This window comes from Microtus oregoni, unplaced genomic scaffold, assembly GCF_018167655.1.
Source record: "Microtus oregoni isolate MIOR12 unplaced genomic scaffold, Mior012 000013F_ref0000133, whole genome shotgun sequence".
Classification (NCBI taxonomy): domain Eukaryota; kingdom Metazoa; phylum Chordata; class Mammalia; order Rodentia; family Cricetidae; genus Microtus; species Microtus oregoni.
Window position 1 is genome coordinate 11,972,032 of NW_024543072.1, and position 23,294 is coordinate 11,995,325.

The 23,294-nt window shown below is 42.2% G+C and overlaps 1 protein-coding gene across 4 annotated transcripts in view; it reads right to left on the reverse strand.

Annotated features, from left to right (window-relative positions):
- The window catches only part of Bmpr1a (bone morphogenetic protein receptor type 1A), a 113,589-nt gene extending 91,025 nt beyond the window's left edge, over positions 1–22,564 (reverse strand). For 2 of the 4 annotated variants that reach the window (XM_041662474.1, XM_041662475.1), the window contains exon 1: positions 22,392–22,564. The gene's annotated coding sequence lies outside the window, so the exon portion shown is untranslated. Of the gene's footprint in view, positions 1–21,758; positions 22,082–22,391 lie in introns of those variants that run through there. The other 2 variants (XM_041662472.1, XM_041662473.1) reach the window with 1 other exon arrangement.
- Positions 22,565–23,294: the final 730 nt, after the last annotated feature.

Below are 23,294 nucleotides of genomic sequence, written 5' to 3' on the forward strand. Positions count from 1 at the left end.
CCTTGGGCAGCTGAGGATAGGGAACCTGAAATGACCCTATCCTATAGCAATACTGACGAATATCTTGCATATCACCATAGAACCTTCATCTGGTGATGGATGGAGATAGAGACAGAGACCCACACTGGAGCACTGGACTGAGCTCCCAAGGTCCCAATGAGGAGCGGAAGGAGGGAGAAGATGAGCAAGGAAGTCAGGACCACGAGGGGTGCACCCACCCACTGAGACAATGGGGCTGATCTAATGGGAGCTCACCAAGGCCAGCTGGACTGTGACTGAAAAAGCATGGGATAAAACCGGACTCTCTTAACATGGCGAACAATGAGGGCTGATGAGAAGCCAAGGACAATGGCATGGGGTTTTGATCCTACTTCATGTACTGGCTTTGTGGAAGCCTAGCCAGTTTGGATGTTCACCTTCCTAGACATGGACGGAGGGGGGCGGACCTTGGACTTTCCACAGGCAGGGAACCCTGACTGCTCTTCAGACTGGAGAGGGAGGGGGAGAGGAGTTTGAGGGGAAGAGGAGAAGGGTGGGAGGAGGGGGAGGGAAATGGGAGGCTGGGAGGAGGCGGATACTTTTTTTTTCCTTTTCTCAATAATAAAAAAAAAATGAAAATTTCAGGGGCTGGAGAGATGGCTCAGTGGTTAAGAGCATTCCTGCTCTTCCAAAGGTCCTGAGTTCAATTCCCCGCAACCACATGGTGGCTCACAACCATCTGTAATGAGGTCTGGTGCCCTCTTCTGGCCTGCAGACATACACACAGACAGAATATTGTATACATAAATAAATAAATATTTTTTAAAAAATGAAAATTTCACTTCACTTTCTTCTACCTTGAACTCATCTTTCCATGACATTTATCCCACAAATTTGCCCTATTGCTAGAAGCTCTTACTAACCAAAGTGAATATTTTTCAAGTTTCAGTGAAAATTTTTTCTTCCATTGATTTATAAATGGAATTTTTAAGAATTTCCCATCATAAACAAACCATTAAGTAAAAATAATTGGAAAATTTATTGGGGATTCAATTATTATGATTATTAGCAGCATAGTAATTTAAGGGACAAATGTTACATAATTTAGTAAATAACTGTTAAAATTATTCACTAAAAATGTATTCCTATATTATGAGCATCTTCCTAAATTATTTTATGCTATCTTTTAAAACAATGTTGCTAAAGTAAGAGACTGTTTAGCCATTTTACAGAACAAGTTCCAGGGCAGGAAGGGCTACACAGAGAAACCCATCTCAAAATAAAGTCACAACTTCAAGAGTCACTCTGAGCTTTGTATTCAGAGTTTTAGCATCATTCACCATTAAATATTTTTTGTTACAGATTCAACGCAATGCCCATCAAAATCCCAGCAAAATTCTTCAAAGACCTCAAAAGAACGGTACTCAACTTCATATGGAAAAGCAAAAAACCCAGGATAGCCAAAACAATCCTGTACAATAAAAGAACTTCTGGAGGCATCACAATCCCTGACTTCAAATTCTCTACTACAGAGCTACAGTACTGAAAACAGCCTGGTATTGGCATAAGGAACAGACAGGAGGACCAATGGAACCAAATAGAAGACCCGGATATCAATCCACACATCTTCAAACACCTAATTTTTGATAAAGAAGCAAAAAATATCAAATGGAAAAAAGAAAGCATATTTAACAAGTGGTGCTGGCATAACTGGATATCAACATATAGAAGAATGAAAATAGACCCCTATATATCACCATGCACAAAACTCAAGTCCAAATGGATCAAAGACCTCCTCATAAAGTCAGCTACACTGAACCTTATAGAAGAGAAAGTGGGGAGTACACTTGAACACATTGGCACAGGGAACCACTTCCTAAATAAAACCCAAGCAGCACAGACACTGAAACAATTAATAAATGGGACCTCCTGAAACTGAAAAGCTTCTGTAAAGCAAAGGACACGGTCAACAAGACAAAACGGCAGTCTACAGAATGGAAAAAGATCTTCACTAACCCCACATCAGATAGAGGTCTCGTCTCCAAAATATGCAAAGAACTCAAGAAATTGGATACCAAAAGAACACATAATCCAATAAAAAAAAATGGAGTACAGACCTAAACAGAGAACTCTCAACAGAGGAATCTAAAATGGCTGAAAGACACTTAAGGAAATGTTTGACATCCTTAGTCATCAGAGAAATGCAAATCAAAACAACTCTTGAGATTCCATCTTACATCTGAAAGAATGGCCAAGATCAAAAACACTGATTGTCATGCTGGAGAGGTTCTGGGGAAAAGGGAACACTTCTGCATTGCTGGTGGGAGTACAAGCTGGTACAACCCATTTGGATGTCAGTGGGGAGCCGTTCCCACATACTCCAGGGCAAGATGACACTGACCATCAGCACCACCACTGTAATCAAGCCAGTGCGCATGTGCATGGTAAATGACAGTTTACCTTGTCAAGCCAGTGCGCATGCACATAGAAACTTTCCATCCCTTGCTCTCTGCCTCTCCCATGGCGTCATAGGGTTTGACAGGTTGCAGCCAGTCAGAGTTTGACACGTCCGAGGCGAGGACTGTTAAGCTATATAAGGGCCGGGTTTTCGATCCTTGAGGTCTTCGCTCTGTAAGCTTATGCTCTCCCTCTCAAGACGCATAAAGCTTTTCTGCAGAAGGATCCTGAATGTGCCGCGTCGTTCTTGCTGGCGAGACGGTAGCGCGGGACATGTCAGTGTGGTGACTCTCAGAAAATTAGGAAACAACCTTCCTCAAGACCCAGTAATACCACTTTTGGGTATATATCCAAAGGATGCTCAATCGTGACACAAGGACATGTGCTCAACTATGTTCATAGCAACATTGTTTGTCATAGCCAGAACCTGGAAACAACCTAAATGTCCCTCGATCAAAAGAACAGATGAGGAAAATGTGGTACATTTACACAATAGAGTACTACACAGCAGAAAAAAATAATGACAGCTTGAATTTTGCAGGAAAATGGATGGAGCTAGAAAACATTATTTTGAGTGAGGTAACCCAGACACAAAAAGACAATTATCACATGTACTCACTCATAGGTGATTTTTAAACATAAAGCAAAGAAAGCCAGTCTACAAATCACAATCCCAGAGAACTTAGACAACAATGAGGACACTAAGAGAGACTTACATAGATACAATCTACATGGGAAGTAGAAAGTAGAAAAAGACAAGATCTCCTAAGTAAATTGGGAGCATGGGGACCTTGGGGGAGGAGGGGAGAGGCAGGGAGGGGAGCAGAGAAAAATATAGAGCTCAATAAATATCAATTAAAAAAATTTAAAAAAAGAGAAACCAAAAAAAAATTTTTGTTGTTGCCAAGGATTGAACCCTTCACATGCATCACTGAACTTACCCCAGACCTAAAATATTTTTAATATTTTAGCAGCTAGGGCTGGTGAGATGGCTCAGTGGTTAAGAGCACTGACTGCTCCTCCAGAGGACCCGGGTTCAATTCCCAGCACCCACATGGCAGCTCGCAGCTGTCTGTAGCTCCAGTTCAAGAGAATCTGACATCATTACACCAATGTGTATGGAATGAAGTTGTTGGTTTTTTTAAAGAAAAAATATTTTAGCAGCTAACAATTTATTTCTGAATAATGAACTTGAAAATAATTTCAGTCCTGTTAGAAGCAAAAAAAAAAAATTTTTCTCTTCATTAAAAGCAAACCAAAGACTGGGACCATGTAACTTCTTAATATTAACATCAACATTTGAAACTGCCATTTTGAGGATTTTTTTAAAATGTACATTGGTGTTTTTGCCTGCGTGTATTTATGTGTGAGGGTGCCAAGTCCACTGGAACTGGAGTTACAAACAGTTGTGAGCTGCCATGGCTGTTGGGAATCAAACTCAGGTCTTCTGGAAGAGCAGCTAGTGCTCTTAACTGCTGAGCCATCTCTCCAGCTCCAATCATTTTAAGGATTGTTGAAGGTTTGATTCATTTTTGGAAATATGAAATTCACATAGCATAAAATTCCCCCATTTGATAACTTTATGTATATACACAAAAGATCACTACTAATTAAATTCCAAAACATTCTCTCTCTCTCTCTCTCTCTCTCTCTCTCTCTCTCTCTCTCTCACACACACACACACACACACACACACACACCGCGCATCAAAACAAAAATCTTTACTACTCCCACTATCAGCACCCCGGTAGGCTATTTTTTCTTCTAATGATCTGCCTTTTCCTAACATTTCTTATAAATGAATTCATACAATATGTGGTCTTTTGTGAATGACTTATTCACTCTGCTTTTCTTTCTTGCAGGGCGGAGGGTTAGGTAGTCTAGGCTAGCTCTGAACTTCCTTTGAAACCAATGAGGACTTTGAACTGGTCGTCCTGCCTTCACCTCAAGTACTGGGATGACCTGCATGCACTTCCAGACTGGTTTTAGTGGGGCTGGAGATGGAATGCACGGTGCATTCTGGGCAAGCCCTCTGCCAACTGAACTACATTCCTAGCCCCCACAAATGATTTCAAAGCCAACACTTACTTCTTACCTGCTCACACAGGTGCATATAATAAACATGTACCCACACATGCAGGGCCCCCAAAACATATCATTCTATCTAAAAAAAAAAAGTCATTACTCTAAGAGCTATGTTATTAAACAACTCTTAAAGTAATATGGCTGATTGTCTTTATAATATTATATATTTTATCTTAACCATATGGAAATAGTAGTCTGGGAAGTGGAGTGGAGGAGCTTCAAACAGTGCAAGGCTTCCTAGAACACTGAGTTGGAATGGTGGAAACAATGGAGCTGTCAAAGGGAATCTATGAGCTGTAAGGGAATAACACTCAGAGTGGGGTTAAACAAACAAGGGAGGTGGGCATGGTGACACAGGCCTATGATGGTAATCTCAGCACTATAGATCACAGCATGCTCAAGCCAGAAGAGACTACATAGCAAAACTATCAAAAGAGAAAAAGAAAGAGAATGAGATAGACTGTCAAACAGAAGAAAAAAAAAACATCCCAAGCAACAACACAAAATACACAATACCATTCATATAAAATGCCAAAAAATAGATATGTATTTGCATTAGTGGGGAGAAAAATTTAGGATTCTTAGTTAGGGTTTCTATTGCTAAGATAAAACACCATGATCAAAAAACTTGGGGAGAAAGGGGCTTATTTCACTTATTCTTTCATATGACAGTTCATTATCAAAGGAAATAAGGGCAGGAACTAATCAAACAGAGCAGGAACCTGGATGCAGGAGCTGATGCAGAGGCCATGGAGGAGTCCTGCTTACTAGCTTGTTCCTCATGGATTATTCAGACTGCTTTCTTATGAACCCAGGTCTACCAGCCCAGGGGTATCCCCAACCACAATGGGCAACCCCTTCACCCTCCATCTCCCCACCCTCCTCACCTCTGTCAATCACTAATTAAGAAAATACTCTACAGGCTTGCCTACAGCCCAATTTTATGAAGGCATTTTCTCAACTGGAGTTCTCTCCTCTCAGATGACTCTAGTTTATGTCAAGTTGACATAAGACTAGCCAGCACAAATACCTATAATAGTAACAGTAATTACCAATGAGAAGTAAACTGAGAAAAAGGGAAAGTAATGAGCCTAGGAGAAAGTTCACTTTTTATATACTGACAGAATTCGGTGTTAACTATTAAGTATATGCTACATTTTAAGAAATTTGTTTTTATGATTTATTTTTGTTTTTTGTATTTTCAAACTAAGGTTTCTCTGTGCAGCCCTGGCAGTCCTGGAGTAGGTTGGTAGGTAGACCAGAGTAGTCTTGAACTCAGAGATTGGCCTGCCTCTGCCTCCTAAGCGCTAAGATTAAAAGCAAACGCCACCATGGCCAGGATTACTTTTTTTTGTAATTGATATGTAAGTAATGTGTGCATCATGTGTGCAGGCAGATAGCACTGGAGGCAAGAAAGTGGCATCGGATCCCCTGCGGCGAGAGTAAAAGCAGTTTTAAACCACCTGATCTGGGTGCTGGGGAAATTTTCAGTTTTCTCAAAGAGCAGCACTTAACTCTCTAGCCCTATGGTTACAATGTTTGAAAAAGTTAGTTTTAGAGGAACCCCTTCCATTTCTCTCAGTGTATTTTTCGGTATTCTTCTAGCAAGACAGCAGGATCTACAGCCTCCAGATCCCAGACAACTCAGGGATACACGCCCTCTGACTATAAACTTCTTTAAAGTTTATTTTTATAACAGAGTACACCAGATGGTAGTTTGGGCTCTCTAGGTGCACTCAGAAAGCAGCCAGACTTCTGCCTGCTACCAACTCTTCAAAACAAAGGACTTTCTCTGTAGAAGTAAGCAGGACACTGGAACTTTTATCTTTCAGAGCTCTCTCACCATTCAAAACATGTCTGTGATGGAAAACTGCCCAGTAGGCCAAAGATCAGCAGACACACATAGCAAATATAGCAACTGTTTAACGTCTCAAATTGGCGATTGCTGGTCTATAAGAAACCTCTTATTCACCAGATTCATAGACTACTCATCTAATTAGTTTCTCAGCTGACCATCTTGACTTTTACATAGACTGTATGTCTGGCAAAGCACACTGATAAATTCTATCTATATACCCTTGACAGTCTCCTCAAATGAAAACAGACATACACATTTTAAAAACAGAGATTTATTTTTAAATTATGTGTATGCATCCCTGTCAGTACCCACGGAGGCCAGAGGCATCAGATCCCTCTGCAGCAAAGGGTTCCAGGTCTCCTGTGAACTCCTGACATGCTGTGTGTCTGACATGCAGGGAATAAATCATTAAGTGCTACTAAGCAATCTCCCCAATCTTATGCTTTTTGTCTTAGGTTCTAATATTGCAATAGCTAAAGCCTCTATTAGTAACAATGGCATTAAAGATGCACTCAGTAGGAGCTAATACTCATAACTATTTTTGTCCTTAAAATAAATTGGTCTTCCTTATTTTATAGTGTAAATGATATCACAGATTTCTGAGTGTAAAATTACCTTGCAATCCTTGAGCTACTTTTATTCTACAATTTAACACACCTGTTTTTTTTAAAGATTTATTTATTTATTATGTATACTTTTTGATTGCTTGATCACGAGTTCTCTCAGCTGTCTTCATCTGATTTTGTTAGTCTAATTATGACTAGCTTCTCCTTTACTTTTTAATTTTTCCTAAAACTTATGTAATATAAAAGTCATTCATTATTTTTGAAGTCTTATTTAAAAAAAAAAACTGCCCTTGAAAAGTGTGTGCCCGACAACCTTGTCTACCTCTTCCCAGCTACTAGTTATCTAAAGTTTTTCCATGCCGTCCCATAACCTAGTCTTGGCCCAAGGTCCAATATCATCCTGGAATCCTAAAGAAGGGGGAAAACAGTATACAAGAGCATCACATGTCAGTACCACTGAAGAGCTCCTGATGTATAATTTCATAAAATATTGATTTGGGCACTGATGATATAAGCAGGAAATCTAAATTTAATCCCCTAAAAGTATTGTTATTTTTAGAAAAAAATCTGCATGACTCCTAAGAAATGAAAGCAAACTTAAAGATGAATTAAATGTACATTTAAAAGAATTAAATTATAGTTACTGATATGAAATATTATATTTCAGACATATTTTTCTTTTAAAAACATGAGCCTTGCTCTTTATGTAGCAGAACCCATGAATAAAGAATGCACAGCTGTCCAGTACCTGTTGGGAGTCTGTTCAAGCTAGAGGGTCTGGATGTTCACCAACACCTAGTTTTTAACTCCCTTAGTTTAGGTTCTACCTCCCCACATTTCATTCTACTTTAATCCATCATTGCAAAAAAATAAAATAATAAGTCAGATTTGAAACACTTTAACATGTTTTAAAAAGTTAAAAGCTACAAAACTGACAAATAACAAGAATGTAGAAAGGCCGGGTCAGTAGTGTTGAAGGATGAAAGGCAGGAGGATTGTGAGATCGCGGAAGACCTGGGCTACACATTTTGCTGGGGGTGGTGGCTCACGCCTTTAATCCCATCACTGAAAGGCAGAGGCCGACCTGGTACACTCCGAATTCCAGGACAGCCAGGCAGTTACACAGAGAAACCTTCTCTTGAAGGGAAAAAAAAAATGTAGGGAAGGACGTAACTGAATATATAACTCGCAGTCATATCTTCAAAACTTTGTATTTAGATACTATTCTTTACTTTGAAGTTTCTTACATTTTAGTTTCAAGCACCAAGAGAAGCTTACTCAAAATCTTAAATTAGGGTAGCAACATTAGGCAATAATTTCAATTTAAAGTTTCAATACTGGTATTTATAGATGTTATTTTTTAGTAATATTACTTAAGAAATTTTAACTTTTCAATTTTTTCAGTTCTGTAGACCAGGCTAGCCTCAAACTCACGATCCTCCCGCCTTCTCTTTCAGCAAGTGAAGATAGCCTGCCTCCCAAGTGCTGGGATTAAAGACATGGGCCACCACTGCTTGGCTTAATCACTTGCTTTTTAAATTTAACTTTTTCATGGAAACCTGTAGGGGCTTCCTCAAATACATATATACAGCTATATAAATTGTATTTAAATGGAGTTTCTTATCATATAATGGGAGAGTTAATACCCCAACTAGACATCATATGCTACCAAATAGAACTCCCAGGATCAAGAGGAATGGGTTACATCTTTTTGAGCTGTTGGCTAACAGGGTGCCATGAATCTCCTCACACACACTTTATAGGCTCTTGCCAATGCTATTAGTTACTCTCCACAACTTGGCAGGAAGACCCTGTTGCTGACAGCACCACACACTCATGTCATCAAACATGGAGAAACAGCTAGTGCTCAAGTGGAAGTTTCACTCTCCCTGACTAGTGTTCACAGTGCTCACCCACATGCTACTACAGGAGAAAAGTACTCATCAGTCTCACCAGATGCAAATCCCACAATATCAATCTGCCTCCAAACACACAGACTAGTGCAATAGCAACACAAACATTACAGGAGTAGCCAACTACTTTGGGAGGGAGGGGTCATAAACAGAGTTTCTCTGTGTAACCACCCTGGCTGTCCTGAAACTAACTCACTTTGTAGAACAGGCTGACCTCAAGCTCACAAGAGATTTGCCGGCCTCTGCCTCTCAAATGCTGCGATTAAATGGCTCTGTACTACATCCCTCCTCTCAAGGCTCAGGAATCTATGCAGAAGAGGATGCAGAATGATTTACGAATCAGAGGAAGTGGACAACTCCAAGGAAGCTAGTTCCACGACAGACTCCAAAGCCATAGAGAAACCCTGTCTCGAAAAACAAAACAAAACAAAAACAAAAAAATAAGGTTTTAACTCAGCCAGGTGGTGGTGGTGTACGCTTAATCCCAGCACTCGGTTTTAATCCCAGCACTTGGGAGGCAGAGGCAGGCAGATCTCTGTGAGTTTAAGGCCAGCCTGGTCTATGGAGTGAGTTCCAGGACAGCCAGGACTGCGCAGAGAATCGCTGTCTCAGAAACCAAAAGAGTTTTTGTTTTTTTGGTTTTTTTTTTTTTGGTTTTTCGAGACAGGGTTTCTCCGTAGCTTTTTGGTTCCTGTCCTGTCACTAGCTCTTGTAGACCAGGCTGGCCTAGAACTCACAGAGATCCGCCTGCATCTGCCTCCCGAGTGCTGGGATTAAAGGCGTGCGCCACCACCGCCCGGCCCAAAAGAGTTTTAACTTTTGGGCTGAAAGCATTAAATATGGTAAACAGAGTATACAGTACACAGCACAATAAACATAAATGACTTAACATAGGGGGGTGAGACATTACACTGGCTGCTTTTCCAAAGGACCTGGGTTCAATCCTCAACATCCATAAAGCATGTCACAATTGTCGGTAACTCCAGTTCCAGGAGATCTGACATTTTTTTTCTGGACTCTATGGTCACCAGGCATACACATGGTACACAGACATATAAGCATGCAAAACACCAATGCCCATAAAATAATAACTAAACATATAAATAAACCAAGTCTTTTTTAAATTTTAGTGTCTGGGTATCCAGATTAAAGAAAAGTCTCTGTAACCATTATCAAAATTGGTTGATTTCTATTTTTATTTTGTTTTTGGTATTTTTTTGTTTTGTTTTGGTAGTTTTGAGGCAGGTTTTCTCTATATTACCTTGGCTGTCTTGGAACTCACTTTGTAGACCAGGCTGGTCACTTTGTAGTCTACCTGCCTCTGCCTCCCAAGTGCTGGGATTAAAAGTGTGAACTATCACACATGGCAGATTTTTATTTACTTATTTATTTTTTGGAGACAGAGTTTCTTTGTTTAGCCATTTCTGACTGTACTGGAACTCTGATCTGTAGACCAGTCTGGCCTTGAACTCAGAGATCCACCTGCCTCTGCCTCCCAAGTACTAGTATTAAAGAAATCAGCCAGGATAGGGTATGGTGGTACAATCCTTTAATTCCAGCACTCAGGAGGCAGAGGCAAACAGATCTCTGTGAATTTCAGGCCAGCCAAAGCTACACAATTTATTTATTGTCAATAAATAAATAAGCAAGGGTAGTAATACGTGCTTGTAATACTAGCACTCAGGAGGCTGAGGACTGACTGAGACTATACTGGGCTAAATTTTCATTTTGAGGACAGCTTGAAGTACATAGCAAGACCCTAATTCCAAAAGAAAAGAAATTAGTAACTTCTTTGTGTAAAAATTAAACTTAGAAGTCAGCAAGACAGTTCATGAGTAAAGGCACGAACTGTGAAGGCCTGGCAACTGGAGTACTGTCCCTGGGACCCACATGGTACAAGAAGTGTGGTAACTTTAATGCCAGTACTCAGGGGGCAGAGGCATGCAGATCTCTGAGTTCAAGACCAGCCTGGTCCACATACCAAATTCCAGGCTTAAAAAAGGGTAGGTGATGGTGGCTAGAGATGCTTCAGTAGTTAAGAGCATTAACTGTTCTTCAGGGGATTAGAAGTCAATTCCCAGCACCCACATGGCAAGCAGGCCACAAAGGTCAGTAACTCCAGTCCCAAGGCATGATGATGCCCTCTTCTGACCTCTGTGAGTAGTACACACACACGACACAGACATACATTCAGACAAACACACCAAAAGAAAATCTCAAAGAAATTTAACCTAAATCAATGACTCTGTCATTCCTTCTCAATGTTACAACCAAAGAACCTGGACAAACCATTTACTCTTTTATGCAAACTGATAAAGATGCTATGAAAATAATTTTAAGAACAAAGACTCAGAGTCAAGTCATGATGCCACTCCATTTTTAAAACTAGCATTACATGAGGGCTGGAAAGACGATTCAGCAATTAAGAGCACTGCCGCTCTTTCAGAGAACTTGGGCCCAATTCCCAGCACCCACACAACAGCTCATAACTATCTGTAAACCTAATTCCAGGGGAGCTGGCACATTCACACACAAATACATGTGGGCATAACACTAAAGCACATAAAAATGTAAATTAAAAATTTAAGAATAGCATTACAGCTGCAGGAATATACAAAGGGGTAGAAGTATGTAGAGAAGTACATCTAATAGTACATTCAACCTTACTCAGTAAATCTTTAGTTTTGGAGAACAACAGATTTTAGAAAATTCAGTTTAAAGCAACTTTACACAAGCTTAAAGTATTTTTACATATTTTTTCTTTTTTTAGCTGAAAACTATGAACAAATTTTACATATTTTTAAATAATACTATTTTAAAGTATTTTTTAGAGACACTTCACTTTGTTTATCTTTATCTGGATGCTGGGGTAGGGGTGAATCTAGCCATTACTGAACAGGAAAAAAATTTCCTTTACTTTCTTTAGGTTCAACAACTAAACCTAAGAATTAAACTCATTCTCTCTCTCTCTCTCTCTCTCTCTCTTTCTCTCTCTCTCTCTCTCTCTCTCTCTCTCTCTCTCTCTCTCACACACACACACACACACACACCATCCTAAGAATTTGGAACACTGTATCTTACCAAGAAAGCCCAAGTGACAGAGCATAAAAACAAGTAACTTTTAGGAACCGTAAGTGGTGATTCTGAGACAGAGTTAATAGTTTTGTAGCAGAGTCTATTATGTGTGGTGACAAACTCTCTCTACTAAGACTCAATCTTCCCTGGTTTCAAAATCCCAAAAGGAAGAACTTTGTGAAAACTCGAGTCCCCATAGGAGCTTTAAGACCTTATGACAAGTGAGTTCTTTTGGAAAGCTCTATTTTAGGCAAGTAAGGAATTTGGGACAAAATTCTATCTGCAAATGCCTTTAGGTCAAAATAATTTTATGACACAGAAACATACTTTGGACCCTGTTGCCATTAATAGATACAAATATGTGAACTTTCATTGTACAAGGTATTTCATTTGCACTCTCAGCAATACAAAATACTGTAGGACAAAAATCATACACCAAAAGCTTATGACAAATTCAGAGCATAAGCTAATTATCAGAGCAACGAAGAAACTTTGTAGCAGGAGTAACTTCTTTAGCAGATGAGCAAAGTGAAAATAGACAGATAATTGTAATGGGGAAGAAGACACACAAACACTGTTAGTGGGGATTGAAGCTGTGAAGATCTGCCACAGCAAACAGTTACTCTCCGTGAAGTTTGTGCACCTTCTCTTCGAGTAGACACATTCTTTAAGAATTTAATCTACAAAATAGTTTCACAGAATGAGATAGAACTATTTATAACACAAGAGAATAAAACTGGAAAAACAATCTTAGCATTAATCAATAGGGGACTGGTAATAGTGAACACATGCATGCAATCATATCACCCAGGACACTGAGACTGGACGACCCCACTTGTTCAAGGTCAGTAAAGGCCAGCCACTGTTATATAGTAAGGCCCTATCTCAAAAGCAAATAAAATGCAACTGTATCCATAAAATGGAATACCAATTATTTTAAAAGAATGAAAATCAAAACACACTGACATAAAATTCTGCCCATATATAGCCAATGAAAACAAAGTTGTTGTTGTTTTTAAATGGCCTATTTTTGGATAGGGGAGGAAAAGAATGGAAGAAACAAAGACAATGGAAAAGAAAGTACACTAATTCCTATGCATTCATCAATGGTGATGGGAGGTGAAGATTATAGAATAATCTCATATCACCCTACCTAATTTTAGACACAGATGTGTATCTTCTACTAACAGGAAAAAAAAGGAGGGGTTAAAGAAAAAAGTCAGGTGCAATAAGCATACACCTGTTATCCCGGAATTCAGAAAGCTGAGACAACTGTGAGTTCAGAGTTCAAGGCTACTGTGAGCAACAAAGGGAGACTGCCAAAAATAAAACAAGAAAAATCCACAAAATAATAATCTCTTTAACCCAATGTATTCAAAGTAGCATTTCAATATGCAATCAACAGTTTGAAAGCACAAGGTATTTCACATTTTTGCACTATTACAATGGCTGGTGTGTAACTTAATTTACAAACCACGACATAATTCAGACTAGCCACATTTTAAAGGCCTAACAGCCACATGCAATAGGAGTACTGCAGTGATCAATACAGATCCGAAGACTTAGAATGCAAATCCAAGAAGGTGTATTGTAGGCAGCGTAGACTACCAAGGTAGTAAGCAGGAAGTGAACACCACAGGAAATGCAGACTGGGCCAGAGAAAGGTAGTCTCAGATGATTCAGATTTTATATTGTAAGCTAATAAGAAATACACACATCCCCCCCGCAAAAAAAATTTTTTTTTTTAGCAAACACAAATGGTGAGTAGTAGAAGTACTCTTTCTTTTCTCTTTTTCTGTGTAGCCCTGGCTGCTGGGAGCTTGTTCTGTAGACCACTATGGCCTCAAACTCAGATATCCGCCTGCTTCGGCCGCCCCAGTACTAGGACTAAAGGTGTGCACTGACGACTCAGCCACTGAGGACGCAGCCATCACTACCTGGCACCATTCCATTCCCCTGTCTTGCAAACACTGCCAAGGCTAAAAGGAGCTTTTCTGGCAGAAGTCAGGAATCCAGCCATCAGGACCCAAAGCACAATATGACCTGTGATATCAGCAGCTAACTGCTCTGCGCTGAAGTCATGGATTTTTCTTCCTTTAATTTTTTTTTTAACTACCTTTATTTATTTGAGAGGACAATGCACACCTGTGGAGGTAAGGGAACAACTTGTAGGAGGTTCTCTCCCTCCAGGCCATGGATACCTGGCACAGAACAGAGGTTCCCCTCAAGATGAGTCCTCTTTTCTTTCTCTGCAGTAGGAAAAAGACCTGAAAGGTCACATGTTCTCTTTCACTTTCGAGACCAGGAAGCCACAGATCCCAGTAGTTCTGTGTGATATCCAAGACTGCACAGCTGCTCTGCAGTAGACAGCACTAGACATTCACCATCAACCTTGAAGCCCAGTCATCACTCTTTCTGCGTTTTGGACCGTTTTTCATAGTTACTAAATTATCCATACTGGATATACTGCTCTCATAATTTAAAAAAAAAGCCAACAAAAACATTTGCTTTTAAAACAAACATCTTCCCTCTTCTCTACGTGCCTTGTTCTAAACAGCAAGGTTCCTTGTCACACTCTGTTGTAAGATCTCTAAACCTCCCGAGTAATATCTTAACCTAACTACAGTTAAACGACTGCTTAATGTCAGTCTTCTCTCTCTACTTAGGCCTTAAGTTGTTACTACTTAGAATCTTTGATGAATATACCAGGAGACGTTGGGAAGAAGCCCATAGAATAGCCATAAAATTGCTCCAAAATTATTTTTTCTTCAGATTCTAAAAAAAAAAAAAAAATGACCTTTAGAAGGCTAAGAATAAGAACCAAAGTGGATGTAGTCTTATCTATCTAGCGTCATCTTTTATTTGGTAAAAACTATCACTTGCCCACCCAACATGGTTCTAGAAAAGCCACTATGGTGGTGTTTAAAAGCTCAGTGCTCAAGCAGGTATGTAAGGAAGGCCCAGACACCAAGGACACTCCATCCTTCACATACATGCATAAGCATCTCTGCAAGAGACAGATTTATACAACTAGAAAAGGTTTCCTTCCACTGCTCTGAATCCACAACAGTCAGGTCTAGGTTGGCCTGGATTAGTTACCAGAGGCCCTCCTCTGCCAGATAAATGCCTTGGCCAAAAAGTGAACCCCAAAATGTGAGGAGCAGAGATATCACTCTAATACCACCACTAGATCCAGTCACTTTTTTCTAGCTGTTCATTTGTCTTAATATGGTAGGGTCTTTCTTCTCTTAAAGTTAATATATATTGGGCTTGTCAAACTATAAGCAAGTTACTTTTGAGAACCACCCAATCAATCCTTCTGTTAAAACATACAATCTAGCTGGGCAGTGGTGGCGCACGCCTTTAATCCCAGCACTCGGGAGGCAGAGGCAGGCGGATCTCTGTGAGTTTTAGGCCAGCCTGGTCTACAAGAGCTAGTGACAGGACAGGCTCCAAAGCTACAGAGAAACCCTGTCTTGAAAAACTAAAATAAAAAAATTAAAAAAAAAAAAAAAACATACAATCTAAGCCGAGCGGTGGTGGCTCACGCCTTTAATCCCAGAACATGAGAGGCAGGGCAAGTGAAACTCTGTAACTTCGGGGACAGCCTGGTCTACAGTGCGAGTTCCAGGACAGACTCCAAAGCTACACAGAGAAACCCTCCCTTGAAAAACAAAAGCACAAACACAAACACACACACACAATCTACATGATAATCACTCCAGATTGTCTTCCTCCAACCCAAACCTTTGTAAAATTCCAGGACCATATATACAGTTGTCAAAAACATCTTTAAAAAGAATTTGATGCTAGAGATTGAACACAAGACTTAATACCTACACAAATAAGCACTCTACCACTCAGCTGCAGCCTGGGCCCCAGAAACCTATTTGATTGTTTTTAAACTCCTTAGATAAAAATAAAAAATACACCTCTTGGGGCCAGAGAGGTGGCCCAGTGGGTAAATACACTTGCCACTAAGTCTGCCCAATGGAGTTCAATGCCCAGAACCCACATGGTAGAGAACTGGGGTGATGGCACATGTATGCCCACAGAGGCACACAATCAATCAATGCAAAAATTACACTATTTTTCACCACAGACCCGCCCTTCCTCCACATTTTTTTCATCTCAGTCATCAATTCAAATCACTCTGCTTCCCCAGCTAGAACTTGGGAGTCAGTCTGAAGCAAATCCTGCCCTTTCTCATCTGTACCTAGTTAACCAAGTCTTGCCATAATTTCCTTCCACTGTCCTCCTCTCCTCTACAGCCCAGCTCATTAAAACAAACTTGCAAGTTCCAGGGTCTTCAGGTCTTTCTTCAAACTGATTCTTCAGTGAATAATTATTCTCCCAAAGGGCAAAGCTGATGTCTTCTCCCTACTCCTGGCAAACCTCAGCCCTCTGGAATCATATTACAGCCAGATGAGTCAAGCACCACTACTTAGACTAGCACTGTGAATCTATACGGTACGAAAACAAGGTTCATGAACAGTATAAAAAGAAGAGCAATGAAGTCCATAACAAGAGGAAAAGTGAAACACTCAAAAAGAATTTCAATGTGTATTCAATTTCTATTCATTAGTTCTATATTTAACTGTCCAGATGAACCTGATTTAGGGATTCACTAAGCCCAAACTGAGATGAATTCCACTGCCTATCAATTTCCTTAAACCCCTTAACTAATGCTCTTAAAAAAAAAAAAAAAAAAATCTCGCCGGGCGGTGGTGGCGCACGCCTTTAATCCCAGCACTTGGGAGGCAGAGGCAGGCGGATCTCTGTGAGTTAGAGACCAGCCTGGTCTACAAGAGCTAGTTCCAGGACAGGTTCCAAAACCAGAGGAACCCTGTCTCAAAAAACCAAAAAAACAAAACAACAACAACAAAAAAAAATCTCTAAGATCTCTTGGCACATTGTTGGGGGGGGGGGGGGGGGAGTTGACCTCGAATTCTTAATTCTTCTACCTGATCCTCCAGAGTGCTGTGATTTCAAAGACAGACTCAACTTTATTTGTTCATTTACCTTAACATTTCCAAGACAGGGTTTCAATGTGTAGCCCTAGCTGTCCTGGAACTCACAGCAATCTTTCTGCCTCTGCCTTCCAAGTGCTGGGATTAAAGGAGTACACCACCACGGCCTGGCTCCCAACTTTATTTTTTTAAGAACCTTGGAACTCTGGTGGCATGTGTCTTTAATTCCAGCACTCCACAGGCAGAAGCAGGCATATCTCTGTGAGTTCAAGGCCAGCCTGAGGTATAAAAAGAACCCTGCCGTGAAAAAAATAAAAATAAAATACTGGGTGAAAAGATTGGCACACATTAAAATAATAATTTAATTTAAAAATTCAAAGACATTTTTATGTTTACTTGTTTTATGTTTGTTTTTCAAGAGAGGGTTTCTCTGTGTATCTTTGGCTGTTCCGGAACTTACTCTGTAAACCAGGTTGGCCTCAAATTTTTGAAACCTGCCTGCCTCTCAAGACCTGGGATTAAAGGTGTGCGCCACCGTGTCTAGCCTGTTTTTGGTTTAACAGGCTGGTCCTGAGCTTCAGATTCCCCTGTCTCCATCTCGAAAATGCTGGGCTCAAGGATGCACCACCACACCTGTCTTATAATTTACTTTAAAAAACTAAATATAAACTGGGTATGATGACAGGCAGCTGAATTCCCAGCTACTTGCAAGAAGATTTATCCCAGGAATTTGGGTCCAGCCTGAACAATACAAGACTCTGTCCCTTAACAAAAACAAATAAATAAAATACAGTGGACAGTCTTCTTTTCCATGGGATTCCACCAACCCTGAACTAAACAGGAGACAAATATAGTAGAAATTAAAGAGGAAGGGGGAACACCATGAAAACCAAATAAACTCCAAATAAACATTCTATTCCGTCGTGACATGGAATCCATGCCTACCACTGTTAACAGGGCCAAGAAACTGAGGACCCTAGTGGAGAACTTACTATCAATATTTTGCTAAATAGACCTAGTGTTAAAATATCTACTAATGACTTATTGCTCTACCCACAGATCCGTCCCTCTCTCAGTCCTCATCAGAGAAGCTTCTTACAATAGATGGGAATTAACACAGAGCCCCACAATTGGTGAATGTGCAGAGGAGAGTAAAAGACTGGAGCTGAATCATTGGAGGCCAGGGAGTGGTGGCACAGACCTTTAATCCCAGGCCTAAGAAGAATGAGGCAGAGGGATCTCTATTCAAGGCCACCCTGGGCTACACAAGATTGAATCTGTTTAAAAGAGAACGCTCACACAAAGGTGCTCACAGCACTTGGGAGGTGGAGACAGGAGTGATATGGCGGGTGGAAACAGAAGCTCAGTGCAGTCTGAGATTTGGTGGAGATAGATGGAGTCTGGAGATGTAGTCTGAGGGACAGGACTGCCCCTTTGGTCTGAGCACTGGTAGAGGTAAAAGAACTCTCTAGTGGCTGGTTGCTCTGCTTCTCTGATCTTCAGCATTAACCCATATATCTGACTCTGGGTTTTTATTATTAAGACCAACTAGAATTTGTGCTACCCGGAGTGCTCAACATTAAATGGAACCAACATATCACACCCCTCCAAGAAAGGTTCAAGAATCTTGTAAAAGGGGATGACCGGGAAGACTGAGGTGGTGAACAACTTCAAGGAAATGGTGTTTTTTCTGAACACAACAGGGCACTTGCAAAAAGAAACTCACAGAGGCTATGACAGCATGCATAAGACCTGTACAAACTCAAACAAACCAGACAAAATCCCAACATGGGGGTGAGGGGTGGACATGAAATCCCAATCCCAATTACTACATTGGATAGCTGTTAAGAGGGGGAGTCAATTTTATTCAATGGCATGGTCCCTGGTAGGCTGACCATACTTCAAGGCAGGCCTGACTCAAGAGTAGCTGAGCAACACAAATTGAACGATGAGTTTATTTTAAAAAAAAAAAAAAATTTTAGGCAGTGGTGGCACACATCCTAACATTTGGTAGACAGAGTCAGGTAGATCTGAGTTCAAGAACAGCCTGGTCTACAGATCGAGTTCTAAGACTGCTAGAGCTATACAAAAGAAACTCTGTCTCGAAAAACAACAACAAAGAAATTATTTTAAAAAAGAAAAGGCAAAGTTGGGTGCATAGGGAGATGAAGGTGAAGGATGAATCTGGGAGTCTAGAGGATGAATGTATTCAAAACAAACTGTTTATAGAAAACTCAAGAAATAAATTCCTGGAAAAATAAAATACAAAACCCAGGGCTAAAGTGATGGCTCAGAAAGTAAGAGCTCTTGCTGTTCTTTCAAAGGGCCAAAGTTTTGCTTCCCAGGATCGACTCTGAGTTGCTCACAATTGCCTGAAACTCCAGCAGATCCAAGGAACCCAACACCCTCTCTTCTGACCTTCCTGTACACCCACATTCACAAGCACATACAAGCCCATCCAGAGACATGCATGCATATGACTAATTAAAAATAAAAACAAATCTTAAAAAATATGAAACTCTAAAATTCACACAAGAAATAGAAATTTTACACAAACTAATAGTTATTAAGTAAATTGAAAAGTCTTCTCCAGAAAAAAATATCTTGGTCTAAATAAATGATTTTATATATATGCTAGTCGTTCAAGGGCAATAATCCCAATTCAAACTGCTCTTTCCTGAAAAGAGAACAAGAAGGAAAGTTATCCAGTCATTCTAAACATTATAATCCCAACAGCAGGACAAACTAAGACTTGTATTAGAGTTGGCAGGAATAAAAAGAAGAGTCACGGTATCAGGAAAGAAAGAAAGGAGCTACAGATGTTGGCTACAGACTAGACTCAGGAAGGACATGATGCATTAACAAGGATAGGTAGCACCATAATCCAACCACTAAGGAAGAGCTCATCTGAACTAGACTACCAGGTATAGTTTCTTACATAAAGCAACCAGAAGGCGTCAAGCTCAGAAGGCAAATCAGAATTTTTGAAATAATCAGAAAAATCTGAACAATAATTCATGGGAGAACTAGTCAGAAGGCTCATCAGGTAAAGGTGCTTGCCACCATCCAAGCTGGAGGACCTGAACTCCCAGGACACATGTGGTGAAATCAAAGACTCACTCCCACAAGGTGCCCTCTGGCCTCCACTGGTGTGCCAAGGCAGCATACACAGAATAAACGTAATAATTCCTAGGAACCATTTTTTTAAAGTGATGTTAAAAGTGAAACCTGGAAACCATTTAGAATAATTAGGAAAAAAGAGAAGAATAGAGGTAGAAAGAAGGCAAAAAGAGAATAAAACCACCACGTCAGAGGCCCCCTTTTCACCTAATTCTTTCTCCCTTCATAATTGTGTCAGGATGCAAAATAATATTTTTAGAGAGGTCTTCCTAGATTCTCTCAGCAACTCCAGCACCAGGTCAGGTCTCCACTTTAAGCTTTTATAATACCCTACACTTGAATTATCATCACAATTACACTTAATTACATAGAACTTTTCCTTCCACACGTCTCCCCCACTAGACTTTAAGCTCCACGAGTATAGGAAGCCCGTGTGGTTGCCCCCCAGCCTCAGTACATACTCCTCTGAGGAAACACACAGAGGAGGGAACTACAAGGACACTTCTGTGGGATGTCAGCCCAGCTGGGGATGTAGCTTGGTCTGAGTTCCTCCCTAGCAGACACTTCGGGTCCCAGAACAGTTTCCATCTCATTTGGCTATACAGTTCCTTCTTGAATATGAAATCCTGTCAATAAGGAGTTAAGTCGATGGATGGTCACCAATGTCCAGGGAGGAAAACTAAGTCTACTCCTGGCAGTCTCTCCAGAAAGGATTATGGGTAACTGTACTTTAATTTTACTTCAACTTTGCTCTATTTTGCAATTTTTCCTTAACAACCAGGTATTACTTTTATAAGAAAAAAAAACGTCAAAATGTTAACAATTTGGGAAAAAAACACAACACGGCGTGAGAGAATAGCGAAACTATAGAAAAGTTTTTGTAAACTGAAGGATCCTAAGTACACGTGTACTTTTAAAAACCCCAAAATTCCAGCCTTGTCTACACTGCCAGTTCGAGGCCAACCTGAACGACGTAGTGAAACTCTGATTACAAAACCAACAATAACAACAACAAGATTACAGAGCTCACGCTCCAATAGGTGGTGTTCATTAGTGAAGTGGTTTGGGATCCTCTAGAAGGCATCCAAAGCAAAGCGCACCCACCGGATGCTGCCCTCTTAACGGGTAGCGAGACCTGAGGGCAGTTAAAAAAGGCCCGAAAGGGCACCACTGAGACTGTTAGAAGGGGCACATAAAGCAAAAGTATCGCTTCAATGAAAAATGCATTCCACGTTTTAATCTGCCTTCCATAAGAATTCCTACAGAACTGTTAATATTTTAGTTTTGACCGTAAAAAGCTAATTTTGGTTCGACATCCCTTTTGTTCAACTGAGAATAATAAACATTAAATTACATTTTACTTTATCCCCAACTTTAATTCCCCCTCACGAGCAAACACACAAGTCATTTACGACTCAGGCAACACAGAATTTCATGCAGAACTGGAAGACGCTCCTGAGTTTACACAATTTGCTTTTGTAAGGGGGTCATACTCTTGAATACGACGTCCCTGCGTGCAATTCCAGCTCACTTTTCTAAGTTATTTAACCTCTGCGTCTCGGTTTCCTCCTCTAAAGCAACATAGAATACAATAACCAGGGTTATCTCAAGAAGTAAATGACGTGACACGAGCGCGTATCGTGTCCTCAGAACAGTTTGTAAACCGTTTAAAAGAGAAAACTGGCAGCCCTTTAACCAGATGAAAAAGATCGACGACACCACGACGGACTCTTACACGTAACAAACCGGCAGGCACTAACACACAGAATATTATTCTTCTCCCCTGACGCGTTTCTCTTTTTCTTCCTTTTTTCTTTTCTTTTTTTTTTTTCCAAATCTTTCCGCTAGGAGTCTGGAAGGGGTGGGGGATGTCCACGCAATCCGGCACAAAGTTTTCCGAAATCCAAGTGCAGAATCACAACAGACATGGCAGCGGAGGCCGCGCAGAACAACAGGTGAACCAACTCGCAAGGACAGAGGGAGAAACCCGGCGCCCTCCCGCAGCCAAGTTGGAGGGCGGGCCGAGCACTTAGTCCGGCCTCCATCCCCGCACCGAACACGCTTCCTTCTCTCTCTTCCCTCCCCCCCCCCCCCCCACCCCAGGCAAGAATCCCGAGACCCAGCCCCAGACTCAGGCGCGCAGCTCCGGAGCGGGAGCAGAGCTCCGTTCCCATTTAAGGACTCCAGAAGCGTCTTCCGAGGGGTGGGAATGCGAACAAAAGGCGAGCGCGGGCGGGCAGGGCCGCGGGGCCGGGGTCTCCCGCAGGCCCCGCCGAGGCGCGTCGCGGCTTCCCCCGCGCGGCCACCGTCGCCCCAAACTTCGCCAGTCTCCCGCGGCGCACCCGCACTCCGCGACCCGCCAACTCACCGGGATCCAGAGAAACTCATCCTCCAGCGCTCGGCGCAGGCGGGCACGGACAGGCGCGGGGCGCCGGGGCCCGGCTCGGCCTCCGCCCTCGGCGCGCAGCGGCCCGGGCCCTGTCGCCCCTCGCGCGGCCGTGCGGTCCTCGTCTCGCGCGGGAGCTCGAACCGCCCTCCCTCCCTCCGCCCTCCTCCTCCTCCTCCTCCGCACGGCCGGCAAGCAGATTCCAATCTCTGCCGCCTCAGCCGCGGAGGACGCGAGCTCGCGGAGCGGGGGGAGGGGCGGCGCGTGGGGGGAGGGGCGGCCCGGGTGAGCAGCGCCGGCGCGCGCGCGCACTGGGAAGGACCCGCCAGCTCTGCGCGCACCCGTCCCGGGGCGCCGGCCCCGCCCCGGACACGAACGGGGCCGAGAGTTCGGCGGAAGTGCCCGAAGGGCCCGTGGAGCACGGCGCCCCTCTGCCGGGAAGGAGGGCCGGCGGCCGGCACGGGGGCGCCAGGTTGCCGCGAGAAGGGGGGCCAGCCTTCCGCGCACGTCGCCGCCACCACCCGCGTGACGGAGGGGCCGCTGGCACAGGACTGCGTGGAGTAGACCATGCGGGCACACCCCTTCTCGAGCCGAAGCTCGGGCTGCACGTGAGGAGCGGCGGGGTTGCTCCGAAGGCACCGAGTTCCCGTGGTGCGGGATCGGTTGCCCGTTCGGATTGTGATCGAAAAGAAAAATGTAGCCGCACCGCCTTTCTTACTCACCCACCCACCCCATACCCCGCTCCCGGGTCCTGGATCTAGCCCGCGGGGTGGGACACGGAGGTGCACGCGTTCTTGGGGGGCACTAGCGAAAGCCACGTTTCGGCCCCCGGGCGCTGGGGTGGCTGTGATCTGCGGGCAAGTGAATTCCTCGGCCCTAAGATAA